At 42.6% G+C, this 14,954-nt stretch overlaps 1 protein-coding gene across 1 annotated transcript in view; it reads right to left on the minus strand.

Moving 5' to 3' along the window:
* Positions 1–14,954, minus strand: part of LOC116323494 (sodium channel protein type 4 subunit alpha-like) — a 245,376-nt gene that overhangs the window by 108,396 nt on the left and 122,026 nt on the right. The gene's annotated exons all lie outside the window — the stretch shown is intronic.

Here is a 14,954-nt window from a genome sequence, read left to right on the forward strand (position 1 = left end):
CATCTAAACAATATTTCATTCAAAACAATGCCAGCAGCTACAAGCTGACAGACTGATGCAGAGTGACAGATCACTTTCCTTTCCTGTGTCCTTCCTGCTCCCACACTTTCCTCTCTGTGGACTTCCTCGTCTCTAAAACTGAGGATGATGCCGAGCTTGTTTTTCAGGACGCTGATCCGAACAGCAAACCCAAAACATTTAGGTTCCTGTTTTAATCGCAAACTTATTTTACTTGCAATAAAACGTTTTTTGTCTTCATTGTTATTGTGTCATAATAGAGACACACAAGTACCTCAGATCCACAGTCAGAATGTTGTGTGCTGAAGCTGAAGACGTGTCACACCTGTGGGTTTGTTACCTGTTAGAGAAGTGAAGGAGTTATGATGCACGCAGGCGAGTGTGGCATTAACAGAATCACGACCACCGCGCCATCAGCAAAGCTCTGGTTGAACAAAGCTCTGAGTCACAGAGCAGCTTCAAGCTGAGTCACAGGAAAGACTGCCGCTGTGAAGGAGCTGTCTGGGGAATCAAACCGACAACCGCACGGTCACAAGCCCACTGCGGTGACCCGGCCTGGCTGGCGCCGCCCCCGCTGGGCCGCTGCCACCACAGCTGGGATGCTTTTGAGCAGCCGCTGCCGCTGACTCATCACCGGCCAACCCGCCTGTATGTGTTATCGCCTTACTCCCCAACATTTGGTGAGAGCTGGTAATGAGAATTCATTAAGGACACGTGTAAATAAACGATCCAGTTACATAAGGTTTACATAATGCAGCTGGGAGCGCTTCTACTTCTGCACGAAAAAAGACATTACTGTACTTTAAAATCATCCATAACAAACGAAAAAACACTTACGCAACGTAGATAATGGCAACTAATGCATTTCAACATGAGTGCCAGTAACATCTGAATTTATTCAAGTTTATGTGCTGCGTGAGATTACAGGAAGAGCCCGTTACAGGTTAAAAAAGGCAGAAATTGTGGTTTATCGCTGGTAAATGATGGAGAAATTAATAAAGTATTACAGTTTAATGCAGCAGATAGGACGCCCTGCTCCTAAATATTTACACAGACCAGCGTGAGTCATCACACTGCAGTGAAAACATGCTGTATTGACCCACGCCAGGCTGTAATTGGTCAGTAATTATTACAGTCTCCACAACCGACGCGGGCACATTTTCAAAAGATTTTTCTTAATAGCTCTTCATTTTAAATTTGGCCCTTTTTTTCCTTTGCCTTTTATAACTTGGAACATTGTCATCTGCATGTCAAGCCTTCACAGTGCGACACATACATGCTGCTTAGGTTCTTGTTTCAGGTTCTCTCTTATCCGCCTGATTGCAAGAATTCAAACCTGTAAAGTTCAGCAGCTGATCTCAAAATCACTGAAATTTCACATTTGATTTTCTGTCATTAAACTAACACAATACACACTTTCCAAGGTTCAACTAATAGATGGAGTCTCCCTCCCAGAGCCCTGGCATAGACCTTTCTAAACATAATCCATAATCACTTTAAAATATAGATCATGCATTAAATTAACACAAAAACCCCCAAATTACTTGAAAAATTCTATTTCTGAGAAAACGTGAGCAACACCATTTATGTGAGTCCCAATAACAGACTGGGTCATTTATTTGGGTGGATTTCAGCTTCAAAACAAGTCAGATCACATCAGACCACTGATGATGTTACAGCAGCTAGCGTTTACCAGACAATGCCTCAGATCAGCACTTGTGCTGAAGCCAACTGGATTTATTTTTTTATTAGATCAGTTTCTTGAAGAAGTTGAAGCAGTTCCTTGATCTAAATGTGACACGCTGAAGAACATGCAGACTCTGTGAAATAAAGGCCTCAGCTGTCCAGTGGACTTGAACCACGGTCCTTCTTGCTATGATGCAACAGCGCTAACCACCACACGACCGTGCCACGTGAGTTCTCTCTGGTACTCTGGCTTCCTCCCACAAACATGCCCGGTTAAGTGGTGATTCTAAACTGGGCGCATGTTTGGACGCGAGTCTGAATGGTTGTCTCTCTGTGCTGACTGGTGACCCGTCCAGGGTGTACCCCGCCTCCCGCCCTGCGACAGCTGGGATAACTCCCACCTAACCACAGCCCTGAACTCGACAAGTAGAAGAAAGTGGATCTTTGTATGTGTAAGCCTGGGCTCACCCTGAGTTTCTCTTTTTTAAATCAGTTAGATGAAGCTTATGCAAGAGAATGGACTTTTAAGAAGTATTATTAAAGAAAGAGGGAAGGCATGAGTGCAAGCAGGCTGTCGTATGTGAGAGCTAAAGCGGTATATTCTAATGTGTGTCATTTTTAAAAGCCGGCCACACATTACAGTAAGATTTGTTGAGTCCCACATTGCTCCACACAAATATCTCTCTGTCTCACTTTTGATTTGTCGGGATCTGGTTAACGTATTTTCACCATTACAGACGCATTACAGAGTAAATGAAGTGACTTCTCATGCTGAGAACAGAGCCCAACAGAAAAAACAGCAATAATCTAAAAGAAAAAGCTACAAGAGTAACCGTCTGCACCAACATCACTGCAACAAAAATCTGTGTCAGTGCAATAAAAAGATGCAAACCAGGCTGATAATCCAGACATTAGAGTAAGGAACCAGACGGAGGGACCAAATGATTGCAAACCTCTGATCTAAGTACTTGAAAACAAAGTGGCTGGACTTAAAGCTAAAGAAGTCCAGTCGCCTTCTTTTCCAGACTGCCATGACCTGCATGACTGAGAACACACACGGACGTGCTGTACTAACAGCAACAATCCATTTAAATTTAAATAACACTCTACAGAGCCAACCAGTGCTGACACATTTCAGCTTACAGTACCAGAAAGGTTCATGTAATCAAGAGGCTTCAATGAGGGAAAAAGCAGTGGCAGTCACTGCGGCATGTGTGATACGTATACCTGACGTGATATCACAAAGCTGAGCTGCTTGTCTGAACACGGTGGTGCCAGCTCTTACTGTTAACATAGCTAACACTTCTAACTGGCAGCTGATTTTAGACTGGCAGCACAGTGATGTAACACGATAACAAAGCTATATGGAGCTGCTGATACAAACATTACGGTAACAGCGATCAATGCTGATTGAGTAAAAACGGTGATGACGTGCACGTTACAGTAACAGAAACTTACAGTGGCCGAGGACAAAATTCTGATTTGCTGACATTACAGACACACACACACACACACACACACACACACACACACACACACACACACACACACACACACACACACACACACACACACACACACACACACACACACACACACACACACACACACACAAAACATGACTAACCGGTCAGGCAAAACCAGTCATGATGCCAGTTTGACTGACACCAACAGTAAACGAGGCCACTCAGTCTAACACACACATGCAGACAAACACGCACTCAGCGATGTGATGTGTGTGTCATTCTTCCACTTCCATCCATCCATCTCATGGCAAGTGAGTCAACATGGTGGCATGCGAGTGGGGAGAGTGGCTGTGAAGTGTGTATGATGGACTGACTGAGTGTGTGTGCGTCTGTGTGTTCAAAGGGCTGAAGGACATAAAAAAGTGTGTGTGAGAGGTTTGGAAAATGCAGACAGGAGGTCCTGTGTGGCGTATAGACTATGTGTGTGTGTGTGTGTGTGTGAGGTGTCAGAGTGTGAGAGCTGGCAGTTATCTCTCACACACACCTCTGTCTGTGTTAATGGAGGGACGCCACTTCAGACCCCCCCAACTCACACCAAAGGGAGGCCTCCCTCTGTCCGGCACTTTACACACACACACACACACACACACACACACACACACACACACACACACACACACACTAAAAAGCAAAAAACAGTCTGCTGGTGTGGCAACACAAAGATTCAAACACTCGTGTGCCAAATTTAGGTTCAGTTAGAGAATCGAGCATCAGAATTCACTCTTCATTCTCCACAGCGGTCAGAGTGCAGATCAGCCATGCTTAATAGAAAATTAAAGTTACCTCATTTGAGACCTGACTCAACAATAAGTCCTTCAAGTCAGGCATCTTTTAATGTGTCCGGCACATAAACAGTGTGTTTGCAATCGCGTGTTTACACTTGTTACTCTAAGTGCACGCAGTTACACAGAGAACTATGGCTGCATGACGTGTACTACAAGTACCCAACGGGGTGTTTCCAGGAGTTTTAAATCAAGGCAAGTTAGAAAACCGGTGTGCAAACCAATATTTTCAAGCTCATGCATTGTCCTGTGTCCTATTGCAGATTTATTATGTGTAAACTGGAGTTGTATAAGCTTTTGAACATAATCTAGTTATGAATAAGAATTATAATTCTAACAGAGTAGCGTAACAGATCACAGATTGTTCATTGAAATATCTTCAAATTACCTAAAGTAAAAATACTCATGTGAAATGACACTTTCAGAATCATATACAGTACTTTATTACAATGATCTGTGTATAACTCTTTGATGAATTCAGTTACTTGTATCCTGATCAGTAGCTTGATCTCTGTGATTTATTTCAGAATAATAAGTAATCAAAAAAATAAATAGTATTCAGTACAAAGTGCAACAAGTGAACTCAAATAATATATCGGCAGCATTATCAGTGATAAAAAAGAGAGAAGTATTTAAAAAGTACATGAAATCTGAGTACAGTACATGTACTGTTACATTGCCACAGGTCTTATCTGTGCTCTCATGCAATGGTACTTTAGTCTAGTGGGGAGGGTGGAGTGGGGGTGGGGGGTTGTATAGTCATAACAGTCAGAAAGTTGAGTGTGGACATTGGACACTGAACCTTTGATGGCTGCCGTCCCCATTGTGGAGGGGGAGGAAGAGGAAGCCGCTACAATCAGCTATATTATTACAGATGAATCTGCTGAGCAGTATATAACTTTAGCCCACTCGTCAGTCATGTAATTTCCACATCCACTGAGTGTGCACTCGTTTTCCCTTCAGCTGCATAACCGACAGCTGTTTCCATTGATTATATTTAACAAACAAATGCGATTGTCATTTCCAGTAAGTGAACAATTTGCCGTGACACAGCCTTGACTACTCAGATGTCATGCACTACACCAGCCAGTACGAACAGTGTGCTTAGTGTATTAATGGAAGCAACCGATGTGAGACCCACTGAAAAGGTATAGAAGGAAAGAATCCTTGTATGAACCCACTACACTAGCCAAATCTAATAAAATACACTTAAAAGATTAGAAAGACTCTACCTGGAATAAAAGTTTTTATAAAAATTAAATTCATTCTTTCCTTTTATCAAAATCACATACTTCTCCTCTGGCTTGCAGCGTTGTTAATACAGGCAGACATTTTTGTGTGAACAGGAAAGTTTTAGAGGTGTGGCTAAAGGAAACGTTGGCCTTGAGATGTTCAAAGCACCAAGAAATAAACCATTAAAATCAAAATACCTGTAAAAGAAGCAGTGATTTCCTTTAGTCTCACCAACCAGATCAACTATGGAGCTAGTTAGCATCACAACTGAGGCGAGAGGGGTTAATGTTGACTTTGTCATCACGGGCAGGTAAAAGCTGCCTTCTGCATGGTTATTGTGTTGGCAGGTGTAATAAAAGCAGGCAAACATAAACACTTGTCCTTGTTCAGCTTCTTTGTTCATAGTTTTTTAAATCTTTGCATTATTTTGTGTTGCAACTGCTTCTATGCAGCAGTTTTCGTGGCTCTGTGCCACATGTGAATAAATCTGGAGCTCTTGATTTTACTTTGCATTCATTAATAGATGTAATAAGGATTCTGTGAAAGCTCTTTCTCCTGAACATAGAGCTCTGTGGGTCTCTGGTCTCCAGACAGATGCTGAGTCATGACATTCTTATAAGTGTTGGGCAGACTCTGGAAGCCCTCTCTCTAACTCCGCCCACCTCCCAAACAGAGGGTGTCATTACATGTATACAAAATGCAATTATTACTAAATTAAGATGTTTCTCTGCACAGATACTCAGTCCACTGAATACACAGTTTGTTTCCTGGTGTCATAGCAACTGTTCTTATTCTGTTACTAAATTCTGATTGTGACCTTTTCCTAAATGAGCTGCACTCACTTTAAACCAATGAGATGAATAATCGGGGACTGCATCAGTTCACACTGAGGCCACAAACCCAGAGTCAACCACCTTTAACCTGCCTGTGAGTCTTGTTGCTGCATCTGTAAGCCCGTTTGCAACCCACTTCCACCCAAGCTTCTCCTTTTTATGCCGTTTCTGACTAAATGTCATATATCTTATCTCTGTTATGTTATGAAATCTGTCATGTGCAATGAAAAATAATTTCAGAAGTCACTAATAGCAAGACGGTGATTGAGAGCTCAGTTGTGAGGGACTTTAAAGTGCATCGACCATGCAGCACAATGCAAACATCAATAGAATAAAAAGCAGAGAGACAGCGAGGTGGACAGACTGACATGCTTAGTCAAAGACAAACACGGATGCAGGCTGGGGCTGTTATAGGAGACATCCTGGGGATTTCTGTGTGCGTGAATTCACTTCATGTTCCCCTCACATTCCACTCTGTTCCCTATGACCTCCAACACACACACACACACACACACACACACACACACACACACACACACACACACACACACACCTACCTCTAATTATAACACTCAGGTAAACTCCAGTCCAGGAGGAAGAGAGTACTTAGCATTGCTATAGCAACCGTATCCTAGTTCTAGTTGCCGGGGGAGACTGTTTTGTGCCACCTCTGTTGGGAGACAGAAAGACCATGTTTTCGTGTGTGTGTCTTTACGTGTTTCATGATCCTGTCATGTTCAAACCTTGGTAACATACTGGAAGTTTGTTTCAGTCTCTGAGTCCTCAGAGCCTCAATAAATGACTGTATGATAAATAAATATGTCATAAAAAATCGTTGACTATCCATCATTTTGATTAATCAACTCATAGAGTGAATAAGATCACATGACTTGAAGTGACATCAATGTAGGTCATCATACAACCATCAAAATCCAAGTAAAATATCTTATTTCCTACAATCTATTGTCAATGTACAGAAATGCAATACAATGTAACTTAATGTTTGATGATCTAATTTCATGTTATTGTTGATACCCTTATGTAATCTAGTCTTTGAAATTGTCTAATTGAATGTACCCTAATCAAATTTTTTCAAACCTAATCTAATTAATTTAATATAATCTCATGTAATCTAATCTAGTAAATTCTATATTATTCGAGCATTGTAGAGTATAATTTATCTGATCTCTACTGTTCTTTTAATCCACTCTAATTTAGTTGTTTCTCTGCTCGTCTTTCAAGGTGGCGTTCATTAGGTTGAGAATATGTGAGTGATACAGTATTGGCAACAGGAGAACAACCTTAAACTCCCTCCTTAAACACATAAAACATCACAGAAGGGATTTCAGAGGTCCCATCTCTGCTAAACCAGATGAATTACACTGGAGGGTGAAGGGATTTGCAGGTTCTGAAGTTTTGAAGCAGTCTACATTAACTTAAGGTCAGCGTTGTGCTCTCAGTGTTTCCATGAGACGGGCTGAGAAAATCCCCGCAGCTCTGATTGTGTTTTAATTTCTCATCAGTGACACAGCAGCTCCTGAAATAGCAGCTAAACTATGGAGGCGGGTCGCCTAGCAGTTAGCATCACAGCACAGACCGGTCTGGCTCCGAACCAGCGCTTTGATCACAGCCGACCGGTTACTGCGCGCGCGCGCGTGTGTGTGTGTGTGTGTGTGTGTGTGGCACTTTGATCACCACATTTGGTCACATTAATAACAGAGTCGTCTCCAATGTGTTATCATTAGAACATCTAAACCATCCTGATTACCAGGCACTCACAAGGACACACATGCAGTGTTGTGTTGTGCTGATGCACTCAGGCCGGCCTGATCCTGATAGACTTGTTCACAGTAACCAAGAAAAATATTCATCAGCACTCCCGCTGGAGTCGGCATGTTAAACAGGAAACCGCTGAAGAGAAACACGAAGCTCAACAGGCATAAATTCAGCACAGTTCTACTGTGTGCTGCACTAAAGAGAGTCAATTTCAGGGTCTGATTTCACCTTTCTTATCTCATCAAACAACCAAATTGATAATTCACAGACGTAAAGAAATCCTTAAGCTGTGCAAGCTCCAATTTTGTTTTAAGAATATGCTGAGTGACACAGTCAGGCCAAAATTTACCATCTGCAGCTACTAAGCGGAAACAAAAACCAAAGCTTTATGTAAATGTAAAGCTAAATGTAAAACTGAGCAAAAGCTTTCTTTATAATATTCAAAAAGGCAAGAGGCAAAACAAAGAAAGTAAAAAACAACTCTAATAATAATGTATAACTGTTTGCTTATTTAGTTATTAAGAAATATTATTTATGTAGCACATTTACAATCAAAGTGCTTTCCAAAATAAACAAAAATAAAAAGGCAGAAAAAGTGTTGCTAAAACTCCGTCGACACACATTCAGACTATTCATATAAAACAACTAATGTTTCTGACAGCTTGACTAAAATGACTGGATTTAAAAACAGTCACAGCTAATGCTTGTCTGATCATTCCAGAATGAACAACAGCAAAGACATGACCCTGTCTCTAAATGAGCTTTGGCTGTGAGATGGTTATTGGGAAGCAGACCTTAAAGACCCTGAGGGAGTGTATGGACGCAGCATTTCTACCACATATGCAGGTAAAAGGCCATTTAAGGCTTTAATTACAAACAGTACCAATTTATACTCTAAGTACAGGCGATGCACACTGGATGCACAGCGGTTTCTCTTCTTTGGCCTGGTCAGTGGCATTTTGAACTAACTGTAAACAAGCAAGTGATCATTGTTTGTCCATCCTCAAACCACAAAATCTACAGACGTTTTACAAAAAGGTGGGGTGCGTGCATAGTTGGTACAGTTTAATATAAATCTCCATGGACGAATCTGCGCTTCACAAGAAACAGGCAAGCTCATCAACATTCACACCCTCGGACTCAAAGTCTGATGGCGAGATTTACATCACAAGACCCCAGAAGACCTTTGCAGACTCGTGGACTGCTAATGTTTAAGGTTCAGAACACAGATTCTAACATCAGTGGGTGTTGATATGGTGGATACATCCATCTGTGCGTGATGCTCTTGGTGGTGAACTTCACTGTCGCACCTTTGCCTGTTCAAGCCGACTTTTCACCTAATCAGCATTCAGTCTATACATAGCACTACTGATGGCAAGCTTGGTCCCTGCAGAGATTGGTTGTTGGAATATTTCTGTGCTATAGGTCACATGATGGTAAAAAGAAAAAAAAATGGAATAAATAGATGCAGCTTCATCTTTTCTAATGGCCAGCAGGGGCCTGTGGTATAGGAGTCTCAGAGAATTGTCTTTGGCTCATTGGATTGATTCTCTGATGAGTTTCAAGTCTTATTGAATACACAGACACACAGAGAGGGACTGAAGTTGAACTTTGGATGTAAAGAGAAATAAACTTGTCTTACATGTTATGGAAGATGACCTTCGTTTGTCAAAATCTTAATGTGCCATTGACATCAACTTTGTTTTAGTTTAACCTTCGATTATGTTCACGGGGAAAAGGAAGCTTTTATCATAACATTACTTTTGCTTGGTTCAGCAGGCTCACGGTCAACTTTCCATCGTGGAAAATGCCAGCGTTCTATTTATTTCAGTGAAGAGCTTTTCATGCCAAAGAGTGTAAAAGCTGCAGCGGAGAGTGTCTTTAGTCTGCAGGAAAAGTGTCAGGCACAGCTGAAAGGGAATAAAGGCTACTTAACCTTTTCTGGACTATCTCACATCTCATTATCTTCAGCAAAACATTGTCCAGCTTTGCTTTAAGGCTCTTCTGTGTGTTCTACATTTGCTATAGGAGGTTCTGCTGCCTTTCACCGATGGCAGAATCTCATATGTAGCTTTAGTGATGCATGCAGCTGTAATATCCTGCAGTCTGAGAGTCTAATCAGCAGTCGACTTTGAACCCATCTGTGATCACTCAAATGTGGTTTCACTACAGTCCATATGTCAGCATTTTTAATATTCAAGTATCTGAAAGCTGCTTGTTTTCAAAATGTGGACTTTACATTTTAAAATTACATCTATTAGTTCTAAAGTCCATCCATCCGTCTTCTACAGCTTATTAGGGTAGAGATTGCAGAAGCAGCTGTCAAACAGAGATGTCTCTCCAGAGATGACACCTCCTTCAGCACTTCTAGGGGTATTCAAGCTAGCTGAGAGAAATAATGCCTACATCGTGACCTCGGTCTGCCCCTGAGGTCTCTGATAAACGTGACTCCAAGGAGGCATTCGGGAGGCACAATAACGGACTATAAACGACCAGCTTCTTCAATGATGAATGCTGATGCTTCACTGGCTGATGAGCTGAACACGTTTTATGCTCGCTTCGACGCCGCAGCAATTAAAACAACAAACGGCTGCGCGTGCTCGGAGTGCACCAGTGAAGACAATGCATTCATCATCACAGAGCATGCCGTGAGAAACACCTTCAGGAGGGTGAACACCAGGAAGGCAGCAGGACAAGATGCAATCCCTGGCCGGGTCCTGAGAGCCTGCACTGACCAGCTAGCACCGGTGTTCATGGAGATCTTCAACCTCTCCCTGGCCCAAGCAGTGGTTCCCACGTGCTTCAAACAGTCCATCATTGTTCCTGTTCCAAAGAAACAACAGCCCGCTTGCCACAATGACTACCGTCCAGTAGCACTGACTTCAATTGTAATGAAGTGTTTTGAAAGACTGATGAGAGATCACGTCACTTCTTCACTTCCTGCCACCATTGACTCACTTCAGTTTGCTTACTGGACTAATTGTTCCACAGACGATGCCATATCTCACCTGCTCCACACATCCCTGAGTCACCTGGACACTGGCAGAGGGAATTATGTTAGGATGCTGTTCATGGACTACAGTTCAGCATTCAACACAGTAATTCCCTCTAAGCTTTTCACCAAGTTGACGGATCTAGGACTCAGCTCATCACTGCATCAGTGGATCCTCAACTTCCTCACAGACAGACCCCAATCAGTGAGGGTGGGAAAACAAGTCTCCCCCTCCATCTCACTCAGCACTGGAGTGCCTCAGGGCTGTGTTTTAAGCCCCCTGCTGTACTCACTGCACACTTATGACTGTGTAGCCACATCAGACACCACCTCCATTGTCAAGTTTGCTGACGACACTGTTGTTGTGGGCCTGATCTCCAACAACATCGAGACGGCCTACCTGGAGGAGATTAGGAACCTGGAGACCTGGTGCCAGGAGAATAACCTCCTCCTAAACATCAGCAAGACTAAGGAGCTGATCGTGGACTTCACTACAAAGCAGGCGAGGAATTACGAGCCCCTCATCATCAGTGGCACGCCAGTGGAGAGAGTGGACAGTTTCCGATACCTGGGTGTCCACATCACTCAGGACCTGTCATGGTCCTGTCACATCAACACCCTGGTTAAGAAAGCCCATCAGTGTCTCTTCTTCCTCAGAAGACTTAGAGACTTCCATCTGCCACTGAAGGTGCTCAAGAACTTTTACTCCTGCACCATCGAGAGCATCCTGACGGCAAACATCTGCTTGGTGCTGTTTGGGAACAGCACCAAGCAGGACAGACGAGATCTGCAAAGAGTGATGCGCTCGGCCGAACGCATCATTCAATCAGAGCTCCCTGGCCTGCTGTCCATCTGCACCAAGCGGTGCAAGTCCAAAGCTAGGAAGATTATGATGGACCTCTCCCATCCCAACAATGGACTCTTCTCACTGTTGAGGTCTGGGAAGCGCTTCCGCTCCCTTAAAGCCCAAACACAGAGAATGAGGAGGAGCTTCTTCCCCCAGGCTATTCGGGCCCTGAACCAGGTGTAGGACTGGACTCTCCCACACATCACATCACCACACGCACTCTGGTTTTTCTTCATGCACACTTCCTATAATTTATAATCTCTTTCTGCTATTTGCACATTTTTACTGTAAATTTCTAAGTTAAATCTGTAAATTTTGTAATAACCTGTAAATTGTAAATACTGTAAAACCACTGTCATTTAATGGTCGGGCATTGCACAGCTACAAGCATTTCACCTCATGTCATACTGTGTATGGTTGTGTGTGTGACAAATAAAATTTGAATTTGAATTTGATGTCATAGAGCAAGGCTAACAATGCAGCAAAAGTGAGGTTAAAGGAATGAAATCCAGTTTAATCTAGCTCTATCCAACCATCCTATTTTTCAGTTCATCCCAACCGCTTCAAATTTGCCTGGTATTGCATTGCTGTACAATGAAAGAGCAGTTCTGATGATTTGGGCTACAAGCTGATGTGCTCCACTCTGTGTGTAAAGGGGGAAGAGACACACTACCAAAAGGCTTTAAAGGGAATTGAAAACCAGGTATAGATCTTACAAAACTGAATGCCTCTGCTGTTCTAATAATTAAACTGCTTTTGTAAATTGCAGCTAGAAGAAAAAAATCAGCGTTGCTTTCTCTGGGAGTCTCATTGGCAACATGGAGAAACTTCTGCCCATCTGCTCTTTGCCTCACTCAACAATCACTTCAGACTTGGTGTGTGTGCTGGCTGGCATTTAAGTAAGTACAATGCAGGCACTGATATAATTTGGATGAACCAATCTCATATTTTGGCTAAAAGTTGTTCTTTGTGTCTGCTGTCTCCCTACAGCTACATTACTCACAGTGTGGCTGCTGGGCCGATGACAGCTCTTGGTAACTTGTTGTGTGACCCAAAGATATAACAAACATAACATATAGCAGCACAGAGCGAGATCAAGAAAGCTTTTCTGTTCAGTTTCAACTTTTCTATTTCAGTCATCACACCAAACGTTTCTTACACTGACAAACACAGCTGGTGTCAAGAAATGTCACGGCACTAATGACTAAAAAACTAGAAACCAACACGTAAATTATAGTTACCAACAAATACCACCACGTCTTCACACAGACACACGTGCTGTTCTGCTTTATCTAGTGAGGCCCTCAATCCACTTGTTCTCTCTCTAAAATTCTTCAGGGGTTCTCAAAAGATTGAGAACCCCTGCATTACAGTGCCAGGCACACACTGACATTAATGCATCTCACCCTAAGTCTAAGTCCCAAACCATAACCCTAATCCTGACCGAAACCTGACTTACTAACTCAAAATTTATATAGATTTATATAAATTTATAGATGTCTGAGTAATGAGCTGATAGAGAGATTTTGTATGTCTAAGTTTTTTTTCCATTAACTGTTTTAATATAAAGGTTTAACATTGTGTGATTTGAATGGTGTTTACTTTCCGCAGCTCTGGTTTCAGTGAGGGACCTCAATCCTCTACATGTATTTTGAAAGAGAGGAGCAGCCTGACAACTGCTCTCGGCTGCTGTAAAATCCCTGTGAAACGAGCTCTCAAGTGGCTCATTACTTAGCTATGTGTGTTGGTATGGGAAGAAGTCGTGTTGGCTTTGATTCAGACACTTGTTGGCGTTCCTCGAGAATACTGCAGAGTGCTAAGTCATGTTCATTTCACCAGCTGCGTCCGAATGATTTATAGCGGCGAGGGATAATGTGACGCTACAGAAATAGAGCCTGAGGGGGCGTCGGGGACGGCGTCTCAGCGGTACGAGGAGCCCACCGTGGAAGGAAGCCGTGGGTTTGAGATCAGCGCTGGATCTGCCTGTCAGTCCCACTGTGGATCAATAACTCTCACTCCAGAGAAACTTGTGAGAACTCACTTCACTCTTCTTATCTCTGCTCTTCTTCTTTACACATACTTCATAGACTTGTTTGTTCCTCGCCGTCTTTTTCGGCCTGCTGTCTTAATCTTTCCTTATTCCCCTCTCTTTAAATATCTTCCTTTAATTTTGGTGTTTAATGAAAGAATCCGATGTGCATTTGTCAAACACATTATGATGTAACTGACGAGTAAAGCTGTTAATATCTCAGGTTTGTACGCGCTGCAGTATCGGATGTTGTGAAATTGTTGGTTTCAATGGCGATAATGCTGCGACTGTAATGATGTCCACTGGAACATGACAGCTGGACTTTATGTTTTATATTCCCTCAGATATACATGGTGGTTAAGTGATGTAGAGGGGGAGGAAACTTTATTACAACAGCATCATTACTGGAAAGATGTTTGAAAACTTCAAAGATTGTCCAACTAGAGAGAAGGAGACTGTTGCTCGGTGGCCCTAAAATAGACATTTAAGTAATACTTTGAGAAAATTATGCCATCACTTGTCAGAAACATCATCTCACCTGATATAGATAAGCATCAAGTTGCATACTGACTAAACTGCTCTACAGAAGAAGCCTCTGCAGAAGCACACTGAGACATTCGTTACATGAGGATGCTATTAGTGGACTTCAGTTCTGGATTTAGCACCATCACGCCCTACGAGCTGGTCAGCAAAACACAGCCTGGGGTTAATAATTACCTGTGCTCGTGATGGCAGATTGTGAAATAGTCACAACTTCAAATGTATTGATTTGTCCAGCAGGAGGGCAGATTTCAGACAACAGTCAGGAGACAGCCTACAGCTTTGACACGGTTAAAGGGTGACGATCTGAAGCTTCTAAGACAGAAAATCACCACTGATTTCAACGGAGTGAAAGGGAGAAAACACCTCTGAAATATAAACAGAGAAGCAGTGGAAAATTAAAGCTTCTTGCAGTGTATATATCAAACAACTGACCTCCAATACCTCCAACACAAAAACTTTACTTCCTTAAAAAGCTGAAACTGGCCCAGCTCCCACAGGGACTGCTGGTCCAGTTCTATGGGAACATAGAGAGGATTTTCACCAACACTGGCAGCCAGCTGCATATCTGCTGGAAGGAGAGGCCTGCATCATTCCCAGACTTTGGCACCATCTATGCCAGCCAAGTGAGGAAGACGGCCAGCAGCAGTATTTTTAAAGACACTGCTCTCCCTGGCCACTACCTGTTCAAG

Source organism: Oreochromis aureus, linkage group 9 (assembly GCF_013358895.1).
Source record: "Oreochromis aureus strain Israel breed Guangdong linkage group 9, ZZ_aureus, whole genome shotgun sequence".
NCBI lineage: Eukaryota > Metazoa > Chordata > Actinopteri > Cichliformes > Cichlidae > Oreochromis > Oreochromis aureus.